This window comes from Castor canadensis, chromosome 11, assembly GCF_047511655.1.
Source record: "Castor canadensis chromosome 11, mCasCan1.hap1v2, whole genome shotgun sequence".
NCBI lineage: Eukaryota > Metazoa > Chordata > Mammalia > Rodentia > Castoridae > Castor > Castor canadensis.
Window position 1 is genome coordinate 11,300,205 of NC_133396.1, and position 13,456 is coordinate 11,313,660.

A 13,456-nucleotide genomic window follows, 5' to 3' on the forward strand; every position below is an offset into this window, starting at 1 on the left:
GTGGTGCATTTGGCTACTGTCATTTTTGCTCCTACTGTCATTTCTCTGCCTAGGCATGCATAGGTTACAGCTAGCAAATGCATTATATTCTGAAAGTCAATCTGTAATTCATTTTCCCATAGAAACAACCACAAGTTCAACAATTAATGTCCACATACAGGCATGTATACACAAGACACCTTTAAGCCACAAATAAGCTGAACCATATATTGTAAAATTGGAAAATTGATTATATGTCTTTCTGGGAACAAGAGATTCTGAATCCTGAGTAGGAGATTTGGATGACAAGGGAATCCAACCACTCTGAGAAGTTTTAACTTCCAGAAGAAAAAGTTCTTCTGCGTTGGTGTGAAAAGGTTTCCTCCTCCCACATTCCTGTGTGGCAGAAGAGGCTGTACCTCTGCTTCTCTTCTTGTCAGGTCTGCTAGTAGTAGCTCTCCTAGGAGGGGAATCCCTCTCAAGGTGGGGTAAGAAAGCAAGAGGGATTTCTGGCAGGACTGATATCAGGTGTTTACCTTCAGGTAAACTGTGCTTTTGCTTTGTCTCTCCCATCTGTGTGATTTTCTGTGCTACAGATCTTTCTAAAATGCAAATCTGACTCACTCTCCTCCCAGCTTCTACTTATCTTCACAATCAATTCCAAAGTCCTTGGCCCAGTACAATTGGTTCCTCCTGACCTGAACCCTGCCTCTTCTCCAGTTCCATTTCTCCTCCTATGTTGATACTAAAGCCAGAAGAAGCCAGGATTTCTGGTTCTTTATTTTTAGTATGCTACTTCCTTTAACTGGCAAACCTGTTACCTACCTGTCTATTTTGATTTGTCTTTGATTTGTCCTTGACCACCCTCAGTGTGATGTCTGCATGGAGGGTACCCTGTGGCCATCCTTACTGTGAATTTGGTACATTCCCTCATTGCATAGCATCCTGAACATACATCTCTCCAAGACTCATCACAGGGTTGACGAGAGCTCTTGTATATATGGATGTCTCCACAACAGACTGGGCTACTGGAGATCAGAGATATTACCTATTAGCTCTGCCTTCCCAGTGCCCAGGACAGTATTTAGCATATCTTGTACTCAAATGCCAGCTGAAGTAATGAATGAAATAGATGAGACAAGGACCTGTAACCTTGGCTAGCCTGGAAAAACTTGATTCCAACAATGGAGTTAACACCTCGGGGAAACCAGAGCACCTGGGAAAAGCCCTATGCTGTTAGGTTAGAGATGTGAGATTCTTGGAAGGAGGCCCTTAAGTTAGGTCATTCTGGCTTCTGAAGAACTATTCTAGAACTATATGCTGGGTGGAGGAAGTGATTGTGGGGTATAGGATGTTAAAATTAATTCACAGTTCATGAACAGCACCTGTAATCTAATAGCTCAATAGCAGTGATTCTCAACTGGGGGCAGTTTTGCCTCCTGGGGATATTTGGCAATGTCTGGAGACATTTTGCTGCAATAGGGAAGAGAGGGTGACTCTGGCATCTAGTGGATAAGGGTTAGGAATGTGATAATCACACCATAGTGCACAGGAAGCCCCATCCCCACCCTGCAACAAAGAATTAACCAATCCAAATACATACAGTGTTGAGTTTGAGAAATTCTGTTGTATACCTGTAACCTGTTGTTACAGAATGCTCTCTTTTTAATTTAAAGCTAATGAGATTCAGTAAGATGTAATTATTTTGACATGAGAAAAACACTGGAATGTAGATTTGGATTGTAGTCCTGGCTGTAGAAGTTAGCTGTGTCTCCTAAGGCAAGTCACTTTGGCATTCTGTGCCTCTACTGGTCCCACTGTAAAACAAGGAAGATTATCCTAAGGCCCACTAGTATCCCATAACTTTAAAGCCAAATTACATGCATGTTTAAGGCCACCAATAATCTAAAGAAAGAGCTGTGTATACACTACACCATTCTATTCAGGAATTATAAGAGTTTCCTATCACTTGCTTTGACAAGACAACCAGTGACCATCATAATGACATCTCTTAAGAGATGAGACAAGAAATAGTCATATTACCGTTTGTGATATAGCCTCCCAGGGAGCAATACTGTTTTGCACAGATTTCTGAATGTTTTCCAAAAGTATCTCCTAGCATTCAGGAGCAAGGGAAAGGAAGATGCTAAAGTCAAATGCTATGAGTTCAAGGGTGGATGACTATTTATCTAGAGTCTAGAAAATCATTATCTATTATATATATGTATATGTATGTGTGTGTATATATATATATTCATCCCCAGGGGGCAAAATTGTCCCCAGAACAGAAGCACCACAGTTGAGATGTTAGGTTCCAGATGTTCACGATCTGTGGATTATATGTGACACCCTATGCCATGCAACTACTTTCCCCACCCAGTATATAGTTCTAGAATAGTCCTGCAGAAACCACTATGGCCTCTTTGCAAAATAATTGTGAGATATATATGTACATTATGATTATATATAAATATGGAAATACACAATATATATATGAGATAGTGAAGTAGATTGTGGAGAAGCATATGGGGGATTCATTTAGGGACCTACATGTTTAGCCACAGTTTCATACTATGTTTATGTACATTTTTTTTGTTTGTTTTTTGCTCCAAGTGTCACAATGAACTTTGATTGCTGGCAGAAATTTTGGAAATCCCAATATAGATTCAGCTTTGGTTTCAGTGTTCTCCCAATGTGGCAGAATGATGCCTATTCAGCCTTATCTCCCTTTCATCTATTATAGGAAGACTATGTTTAAGCAGTCTGGTCAAAATAGGATTCTTATCCAACTAGGACATGAATTTACATGTCACCACTTCTGTATGGTAACTGAGAATATTGTTCTATGCCTTTGCCTTTTTCTGGCCTCCACTTCAGTCCTTATTTTCTAAATTCTACCCTTCATTCCATGAAGATATCACTGATCATCTTCCCCTTTTAATTCTGATGATGTTAGCACTTATAAGCCATATATCTGATAATGTCTCACAGCAACTTAAGAACAAATCTTATGCTTTCTGATAACAGTGTATTCCCTGTACCTTGCTAACCTACTTTGCTGGGAAGGCCTCCTTGCTTGTCATTTTTAACCATTGACTCTCAGCTTAGCCACAGACAGTCTCATCTTCATCAATGTGTCTTTCCAGGTCTGGCATATGTCATGCATATGCACTGTGCTCACTCTACACTTACTCATCTGATATATGCATGGACTTATCACTTACTTAATTCATCTAAAACAGGTAATAGATAATTAGATTATCCATCTTTGTTAAAAAGTTAAAGAAAGGCTAATATAGCATTTGCTAGGAAGAAGAATCTTTATTTAATTATGTTATCTAATTACAATATTTTGGCTAATAATCTATGAAGACTCCAATTAAGAGTCTAGATTTTCAAATTACTATTAACAAATCTTCTTAATTAACAGTGCCTGACATATCTTATGGAAATGCCAACAGACTAACCAGAGTCTTCATTGGATTACATTCTCCTTGAATAAAAAATATGCAATATGAATTTTGACATTTCTTAGCAACTAAGAAGCCATGTAAAGCTCCAGTGGAATACTATTTTAACCTTTTCCCCAAAATCATATTGAGTCTTGGACAGGCATGTTAGCATGAGCCAACTGAAGAAAAGAGGTAGTAGTTTCTAAGAAAGCAAGAATGAAAATTATTCCTGCCTGGCATTAAACCCTATAAAAGTGTCAATGTGTTATCTTTGTAGGGTGTAAAAACACTGGCAAGTAGTAAGTACTTAATATCTTTAAATTAAGTGGTACAAGCACCAAAAAGATTTCAAATTCTGTTCAGTCAAGAGAGAAAATTAGAATAGTGTCTAATCGAACACTTTTTTCCTTCCTTCGGCTTAATCCATAATTGATCTCTCTCTCTTTCCATATATTACATACATGCATGCATTCATGTATATGCATGTATATAGGTGCACAGTTTTCTCTCTCATACAGTACTCATTCATTTTCTACCAGGATCTGGTCCAGTCCTGTCTGGCTTCAGAAAAATATGAAGAAATCAGAGCTCTATAGAAAACCAAATAAATGGTTATGCTTTAAATGTGAAGTTGCAGTTACATATAGATCCCAATCTCCTTTGTAACACACCTAATCGACTCCATACCTTTATTAATTACTGACCTGTAGCATACAGGGAAATTGAAAAAGCATTGTACATTGGAACCCAGACCCCTAAATATCTATCTCATTCTGCAACTTGTAGAGCAGTTACATCCAAAGCCTCATATTTATACTACACCCTCTTTTCCAACCACAAAGAAATGAAGAATCTGATTGTGACTCTCACTTCAAAGGTAATATGCTACAAAGGGTTGGGTGATTGATGCATACTCTAGTGACATTGGGGTGCATATTGCACATTTATCAAATTATGGAAAAAAAAAGATCTGGGAGAATTCCTTGCAATGTGGGATGATTGCAACCATGCTCCAAATCTAGCCTGCTGGCTGTTACTGTAAATAAAGTTTTATTGGAACATAGATATGCCCATTAACTTATGTATTATCTATGGCTATTTCTGTGCTACACAAAGAAGAGCTAAGAGAATTAAATATTTATAAAAGAATGTCTGTCCCCCCACTTACTGATTAATAAATACATTTCTGAAAATGTTCTCTTCTCTTGGAATCATACTGTACTTGAACTATTTCTAATTCAGAAGTTGTTATTCTACAATTAAACTGTAAAATCCCTGAGGAAACTCTTGTAGACCCTGGAGATCTGACAACACACAACACAGTAGAGAATATACTGTAAGCCTGTTATAATTACTTCTGGATAGAAAGATTAAATTGAGTATTTATCATAAAAATAACAGGTCTTGTAACATAAGAATTATCTCCTATTTTTCCATTACTGTGTCTGACTTTCCACCCATCTTACTTTTCCTACATATCTCTCAAGATGTTCTAGTCCAAGAATATTCAAATGCTAAGTCTACATGCTTAAAAAAGAATTAGGAAAAAATCAAAATATAAAATACGTCTTGAAAAACACTGGCTATGAAAGACATATCTCATAAATCTGCTTTTTACCCCAGGGACAAAAAATAAGATTGAAAAATTGAGGGAAGCCCCTCAATTGATCACATCACATTTTTTTAAAAGTAATAAGACTCTGATTAAGATGTATAGTTGCAATAGCTGTACTATGGGTTATGATTTGGTTTGTGAAGCACGAAATCTTGTGGGTAGTGTCACTGATGTTTTTGTAGTATTTTATAGGTTATAGACTCTTTCCAGCACAGGTTATAATTTTATTCTCACATGACACTGAATTGGATTGCTCCAGCTCTCGGGTTATCATCATCACTTCTTGTGGTTGTTATGCTTTTTCAAGGTGAAAAAAGGTGTATTGACTACAAATGTAAAAACCTGTCTTCTGATTCCTGGTTTCTTTTGTTAAGCTATCCAAGCTGTCCTTGAGCTAGGTAACTTTTAAGAAGTGCTCCTACCTAGAAATGTGCCTTTTTGAAGCTAAGAGTTATCTAGTCACATTTTGCCTTATTTTATATTGGTTTTTCATGAGACATGCTCCAATCGTGACTATTAAAGTCCACAGTAAGTCTGTATACCTACTTTACACTCTGTACCTTGGCCAATGCACTGTGACAACTCAGAAAAATGCTGTGCTATTTGAGGATGAGTTAGAAACACTGATATAGAACATAGTGCTGTGCCCTTCAAGCCTCCTTTTATCTGTTTACATTGATATTAATAGATGGTTCTGGGCTCCATTCACAGAGCTGAACAATTCAGGTCATACTGACCTGCTGCACTTAAAAAACTATTAAATATTCTGGGAAATTTCTTAGGTAGGTGACAGCTACAAGTTTTAGAAAAAGTTTAAAAGTCCACAGAAAATTAAGAAGTTGTCTCAAGTATAGTTGTACAGAAATGGTCAACATAACAAATAAACTTGCTCTTCAAATTATTTAATTTGGATTAGTATCCAAAGGGAATGTTTTATAATTAAAAGTGTAAAACAGGTAAGTAGAAAATACTACTGGTTTTTCATTTTACTTGCTTTTGAGATTGGTAAGTTAATGATTGCATTTGTAAGCCAAAGTCTAAAACACTGGCTCTATTTATTTTAATTAAAATATCACATTACTGAATAATATTTTATGAAGTACATTAAATGGCATGTAATAGCTTGGACTACCTACCATCCATAAAGGTTAAGGTTCATCTCTTCATGGTGCTATAGCAAGAGCCATATATTACACTCTTGTTCAAAATTCTGTATCCTACAACAGACACAGCAGGGAGATTATACTCTACTGCCGGTGGAGTTCCTTGGCAGTCTATTCTAGAACCCCCATCCAGTAGGGAAACAACTTACTGGGTGAGAAATGAAGAGAACCCTGTGTTTTGATAAGAAATGAAGGAATTCTAGAAACCTTGCATATCTGTTAAAGACAACTTCTGAAGATTACCAATTTAGAGGTCCTTGTTTATCCTTTTGTTTCTGTTTCTTGTAACCCAGATAAATATCAAAATACATTTATTAAACATTTTTGGGCATGTTTCCAAAGTGGATGCCACTGTATATAAAGAAACTGTGTGGAATATGGTAACACCATCTGGCACTGTGGATAAATTCTGAAATGCTTGTAGAAATTTTAAAGAAAAAAATGTAGAAAAATTTTTGAATAATTTTCTTAAACTTATTCCCATGAGATCCATGACATAGGAAGCTCATTTTAAGTTTCCAATAAACATTTGGATTTTTAATACCCATATAGTCCTCTATGAAAAAACATAGTACATGGCATTATTTTTAATGACATTAATTTTTCATAGCAGAGCTTTGGATAGTAGTTATTTAAAATATATTATGCATGTTGAGCACATGTCTATAACCCAAGCACTCTAGCGATGGAGGCAGGAGATTGCAAGTTCAAGGCTACCCTGAACTATGTAGCAAGTCTGAGGCCAGCCTTGTCTACATAGTGAGATGCTATCTCAAAAAAGTAAAAATATGCTAGTTAAAAAAGTTCAGAGGGGATTATAATGTTAATATTAGTTCTTAATCCATCCTAATGAAGTAGCAAATCAAAGTGCCTCCCAGTGTGAACCTAAGGGAACCGAAGTCTAACAAAAATATGTGTTTTGTTCTTGTAGAATCAAGAAAGGAAGCAAGGTACTACTATTTTGGGGCCCCAGTTTTAAGTTTTCTCTACCATTGGTAGAGATGGTAAAATGCCAAATACCAGATACACATTGCTTAGAAATCTAACTTCCTCCTAAGCTATGACAAAAAATTTGCAAGAACATAGGGAGCAAAATGACACCACAAAGGTAAGTAACATTACTCTACTTTTTCCTTTATCAGTAGATTGAGCCCTGTTCTGCCCATCAACATTGGGAGAATCGAGTTGATTCATATTTTAGTTTGGTAGGCTGAAGGCACCGTTCAAGCACACAGACTGAGAATCCTCACTGTCACAATTTTTTAGTAACCTAATTTCACATGATGTTGACATAGGAGTAACAGCAAGGTGAAATGAAAGATCATTGTCAGTGACTCTCTTTAAAGTTAAAATTAAGTATCAGAGAAACAGATTTTCAAAATATGATTAAAATAACATCAAATTATATGGGTGTTACCAACATATTCATACATCTCCCATCCTAGACACACAAATCCTGTTTTCTATAAAGATGTTAGTTATTTCAGGCTCAAGTGTTTACATAACCAATAGCCATGGACTATTTTGGAAGGAGAATGGTGACTCTAAAATGCAGAATTTACTGGCTGATCATGTCATTTGTATGACCTTCTATATACTATATTTCATGCATTGTGTTTCAAACCCATTTTTTATAATTAAACAACAGATATTATGTGAAAATTTTATTTTAAAGATGCCTTCTAGTTTTTTCTCAGTCATTCACTTTTAATTGGAAAGGAAATTTAAGTAATTCAATTAAAAAGTTAATAAATAAAGCATAGGGTCTTCACCTCTATTGCTTGTTTTGGATTTCCAGCTCCTCCATTGCTATTTCTGGGACCTCAGGCTAAGCAAAACACTTTTCTGTGCCTTGCTTCCTCACCTATGAAAAGGTAATGATAACAGTACTGACCTCATAGAATGGCTAAGGAAATCAAATGAATTAAGACATCCCCAAAGCACCAAGAAGATGCCTGGTGCATTTGTGCACCAAGGCTGTTAGCTACTGAAGCTTTTGACTATGACTATTTCTATGAAGTTTCTAGGCATGAGCTCCTTTCCTAAGAATGAAGATACTGTATTTGATGTAGAAGAAAACTTGAATGCAAGAATGTGTGTCATACCAAGTACTCAGAAAAACAAAACAAAACAAACAAACAAACAAACAAAATACCTTTTAAGGCCAGAGATAAGAAAGATCTGAAATTTGAGCTGGCCAAGTGGCTCAAGCAGTAGTAGGCCTAGCAAGCACAAGGACCGGAATTCAAACTCCAGTGCTGCCATAAAAGAAAGTCCTGAAATAAGAGGAATATCACCACCAACATGAGGCAATATGACTAGAAATGTTTAGTCTAATGGAAGAGGAAAGAAGGAGAAATATTTTTTATTGCACCAAATCAAAACACTGTTGGATGCTAGTTAAGAGGAAATGGAGACCATCTGGAGAAAACAATTCCATTGCATAGTGAGGAATGGATTTAAAGAACAGCTGAATAGCTAGCGCATGGTTTGCATATGCCTTTGGCCCTGTAACGTCAGGATTAACAAAGCGAACAGCAGGGGGCATAGTAGTGGTTAATGAGAAGTGGAAAGAGTTGTTCAGCTTCCATCACCAATGTTTATGGTATGGTTTCCTTTATTACAGAAATATAATGATGACATTATTTTGGTTTGTTCCAGTCATCTGAATGCATTAAGACCTCAATATTCTAATTTCTTCCATTTTTTTTATTCTGTCTCTATATTTGTTACATTCATTACATTTGTATTAACTTTTCACTTGTAGCCATTACTAGTGGTTGTTATCTTTTTACTAACCAATTTTAAATTTTACATTAGGCACATTCTTAAAATCAAAGTAGGTTTTCCCCATTTTCCTAGTTACCTGATGAATAAATAGTGAGGGGGTATTTTATTATTTAAAATGGAAAAATTCTTAGTTGGAGGTGAATTCAACTATGAAATATTTGATGTAGTGTCAGAACTTTGGTGAATGCCACAATGTGCCCCCAGCATAACAATAAGAAAGATTTATTGAGTCTTTGTTTAAAATAATTGATTATTTCCCATTCAAAATGTTCTACATAGAATGTATAGAATTAGACAGGAGTAAGAGGAAAGATCAAGAAAGCAAAGAAAAATTAGATAATTTTTCTTAGCTAAATATTTTACTTCTATCATGAGTTTAAAAACATATATAGGAGATAAGAATTCTTCCTGTATTTATGTTAAGAGAAGTTGTCTTATAAAAATCATCCTATCAAAATCTTCAGGATTTTAGAAGAATAGATAGAATTATATTGAAGTTTTTAATGTGTTCAGAAGAAGTCCAACCTACCAACCTATCTACTGTTTTCTTCCATAATATCATTACCATTTTTCTGTTGTTATAGATTCTGAAGCTAAATTTTTTACTTGACTGAAAATATATACATATTTGACCTTTTTAATTATTCTGGTTGAATTATTTTAGAAAGTTGTGATCAATGCTGGTTGAGTAGATAATTAGTGAAAAAATAAATTTTTAAGATTTCATAGTCACAGTAACTGAGATTCCTTCAAAGACAGAAAGTTTCTACAGCAAGAGCAGAGAAAATATCAGTGCATCTTCTAAAAAAAATGAACTGAGCCTTGTGTCTTGAACACAGTGCTTTAAAAATAAAAATAAGTCATATAGAAGATGAAGATCTGAGCAGTAATGTGCCTCTGTGGTGGGTGATATTCCAGTTTTCTCTTCAATTAATTTTGTATTATGCTTTGGAAGTAGAATGACAAGTAAAATGAAATCATTTTTTAAGATGTTATATGTACACACTCTTAGTTCTATTTCTGTATTCGGTGGGGCAGACAATTTATGTGATGCACTTGTAATACTCAAGAACAAAGACCAATTTCCCTGAAGGTTATAAGCACTCCTGAATTTTACAAATGCAAAAAAAATTATTTTCTTGTTGTCACATTTAGATAATAGATTTATAGAGCACCCATGCTGAGCCTCAGGAAGTATGCCCACTGTGGATATTAATTTTATTTTGAGATTCAGAAAGTGGATGCAGGCAGTTCTTAACAAGCATTGACAGGTAGTAATTAACAGTGAGTGTTGTGGGAGATAAAGGGATTTGGGCATCAGCTCCAGAACATGAGTATCTTTCATTCTTGGAAAAGCAGGTATTCAATTGATCTGTTTATGATTCTTTGTCTAGGTCTCAGGACTGGAACATGAATCTGTGTGTGACTAAAATGAACCACCTGTTTTCTTCAAGTGGAAGTGAGGAGAAGGTCGCGTAAGGACAACATATTAATCCTTTTGGCATGTCACAGTCATTTTGCTTGTTTTGTTTTATTTGGGGAGATGTGTAGGGCTGAGAGTAGGAATGCCTTACATGTAGACACCTCATGTGACAGTACCCATGATCACAGCATGCCATTTAAGCACACAATAGCAGCATAGGCGATTCCAAAGTTCAGAAGTTGCCCTGAATCTTGGTTCTCTCTGTTTTTCTCCTTGAATGTTTACATAGCATTGTTGGTTCTTTATTGTGCCAATGGAGTCACGTGGGAGAACTGTTTCCCTCGCAGTATATGTAGAAAGAGTGTTCATGTTGAAAATGTTCATAGCTGGCTGACAAATATTCAAATATGAAAAATTCATGAACTGAAAGAAGCACGACTGTTTTATAGCTGTCTTTAGTTTTCATGAAATCTATCCTGAATGAACAGAGCACAGAGGTTGGTTGTTGCTCTGTCTCTCTCCATGAACTTCCCCTGGAGTGCCCCCATGTTTGGGGGTCACAGTCATGCCTAGACTTGTTTCCTTCCCATTCCACACCCAGGGCAGAGTCCTGCAAGTTGGCACAGTCTGCTCTTGCCCAGGACTAGGTTATGTAATGCCCTCAAATACTCTTGTGTGCCTGTATACAAACTGAGGAGGAAGAGGAAAGTGCAAAACTCAGCCATGAAGCCAAGTATGCTTTTAATCCCAGGAAGATGAGGCAGGAGAATCATGAGTTCAATGCCAGCCCGAATTATATAGCGAGACACTGTCTAAAAAAAAATCCTAACTCTTGATATCATTTCTTCCAAAAAGGAAACTATGCAGGCATCCTCTCCGTATGTAAAAATAGGTAGAAAGGCACTTTGCCCATTTTCTTAAAGGTTGTGCCCATTTTATAAGATCTCAGAGGATGACTGAGATAGAAGAGGGTAGGAATTTATAAAAGTTGTCTGTTAGTCCTGAGTGCAGAAAATTAAAGCTGCCTTTAAAGTGTTTCATAATTTGCATTATTAGCTAATGTTTGCCACTGTCCAGTTCTAGCTGCTGAGAAACTTAACATACTCTTTCAGGTGTTTCCAACTGTTGGAGTTGTTTCATTCATGACTTAAGTTGGTTGAAGGAAAGCAAAAAAAGGGGGGAAATGCAAGGGTATAAACTCAGATTAGAAGAATGTTTTCAGGTGAACTACTGTAAGGGTTCATTATAACTTCACAGATGGTCCAAACAGATGTAGAGGAAAAGGATGACTACAGAGATATGGAAGAGTTAAGTTACTGATTGTAATGATGTTGACATTAGTTTATTCATTCATTCATTCATTCATTCATTTGTTCATTGATTCATTCATTCTTTTTTGATGAGAAGATAGAGTGGAGATAAGAATGAGTTTGGGCATCTCATTTATTGATCTTATTCTTCCTGAGAAGTTTACCATTGTCATGGGTAGAAAGAACCTTGATTGTAAAATCAATTTCAGATAGGTGTCTTTTATGAGTGGCAATCATTTTCGTAAGTTGCATTCGAGGCAGGCTGTAGATGTGACTCAAATGGTAGAGCACTTGCCTGGCAAGTATGAGGCCTTGAGTTCAAACCCCAGTACCAGACCAAAACACAAAGTTGCATTCAGGGACTGGGGATGTTGCTCTTTGGAAAAGGATTTGCCAAGCTTGTACAAGTCCCTTGGTTCAATCCCCCGCACTGAAAAAATGAAATGCATTAAAACTAAATTCTAGCTTCCTTATTATATATGCTTTGAGAATCCAAGAGTCAATTAGCACCAATGATGTAGCTAAACTGAGCCTTTGATCAAAGATGAAATAATTGATGAAAAACACAATGAGATGTAGCTTCATACTCTTTAGGATGGCCACTAAGAAAAACAAAATAAACAAAGCCAGAGAGGTGAGCATACCTGCAATCCCACTACTCAGGAGGTAGAGGCAGGAGCAAAGTGAGTTCAAGGACAGCCTGGGCTACATAGAAAGACCATGTCTCAAAAAAACAAAAAAAAATAGAAAAGAAAATAACAAGTGTTGGCAAGGTTGTAGAGCTATTGGATCCCTGTGTCCTGTTGGTAGCAATAGAAATTATGGGAAACACTGTGGAGTTTCATCCAAAAATTAAAAATAGAATTACCATATGATCCATCCATTCCAATTCTGGGTTTATATATAAAAGCAGGATCTCTAAGAAATGTTTAAATGTCCATAGTCATTGTTTTATTATTCACAATAGTTAAGAACTGAAAGCAATCTAAATTTTCATCTATGGATGACTGGACAAAGAAAATGTGGTGAAGCTGGGTGTGGTGGTGCACATCTGTGATCCTAGCACTCAGAAACCAGAGGCAGGGGATCCTGTATCTAAGGCTAGCCTGGGCTACATAATGAATTTAAGGCCAGCCTCTACTCCCTAACAAGACCCTGTCGAGAGAAAGAAGCAAGGAAGGGGAAGGGGAAGGGAAAGGAGAGAGAGGGAGGAAGGAAGAAAGAATTTCAGTTTTACAAGATGAAAAAGTTCTAGAGATCTGTTATACAATGATATGTGTATAGTTAACACTGCTTCACTATACTCTTACAAAAGATAAATTGGTAACTTTTATGTTGCATGGTTTTTACTGCAATAGAAAAGGATAGCAATGGAGTAGATTATAGTCCCACTAAAACCCCAGTTATAATCTTAAGGCCCTATATTTTAATTGTCTAATTGCCTAACCAATGCTTTGCAATGTTAATGAGTATATGACTTTTTGGTAAATGGCCTTATGTAGAGATACTTTTTGGAAGTAGGCTGAGTAGAAAAGATCAATGGAGGAAGATAGCATCCTCATAATGCATCTCTTCAATTACAGTGATCTTCATTTCAATTCATTTCACCAAACCTGATCTTCCCATTCACTTTCCTAGTTCTAGGGCAGGGTTTCTTGACCCCAGCACTCTTGGTATTTTATGCCAGATGACTCTTTGTTTTGGGGAACTAGGCTCTGCATCCA

At 36.3% G+C, this 13,456-nt stretch overlaps 1 long non-coding RNA gene across 2 annotated transcripts in view; it reads left to right on the forward strand.

Annotated features, from left to right (window-relative positions):
• The window catches only part of LOC141414037 (uncharacterized), a 54,165-nt gene that overhangs the window by 1,872 nt on the left and 38,837 nt on the right, over positions 1-13,456 (forward strand). The window contains exon 2 of one of the 2 annotated variants that reach the window (XR_012439140.1): positions 10,394-10,474. This is a non-coding gene — a long non-coding RNA (uncharacterized lncRNA). The remainder of the gene's footprint in view (positions 1-10,393; positions 10,475-13,456) is intronic. The other variant, XR_012439141.1, reaches the window with a different exon arrangement.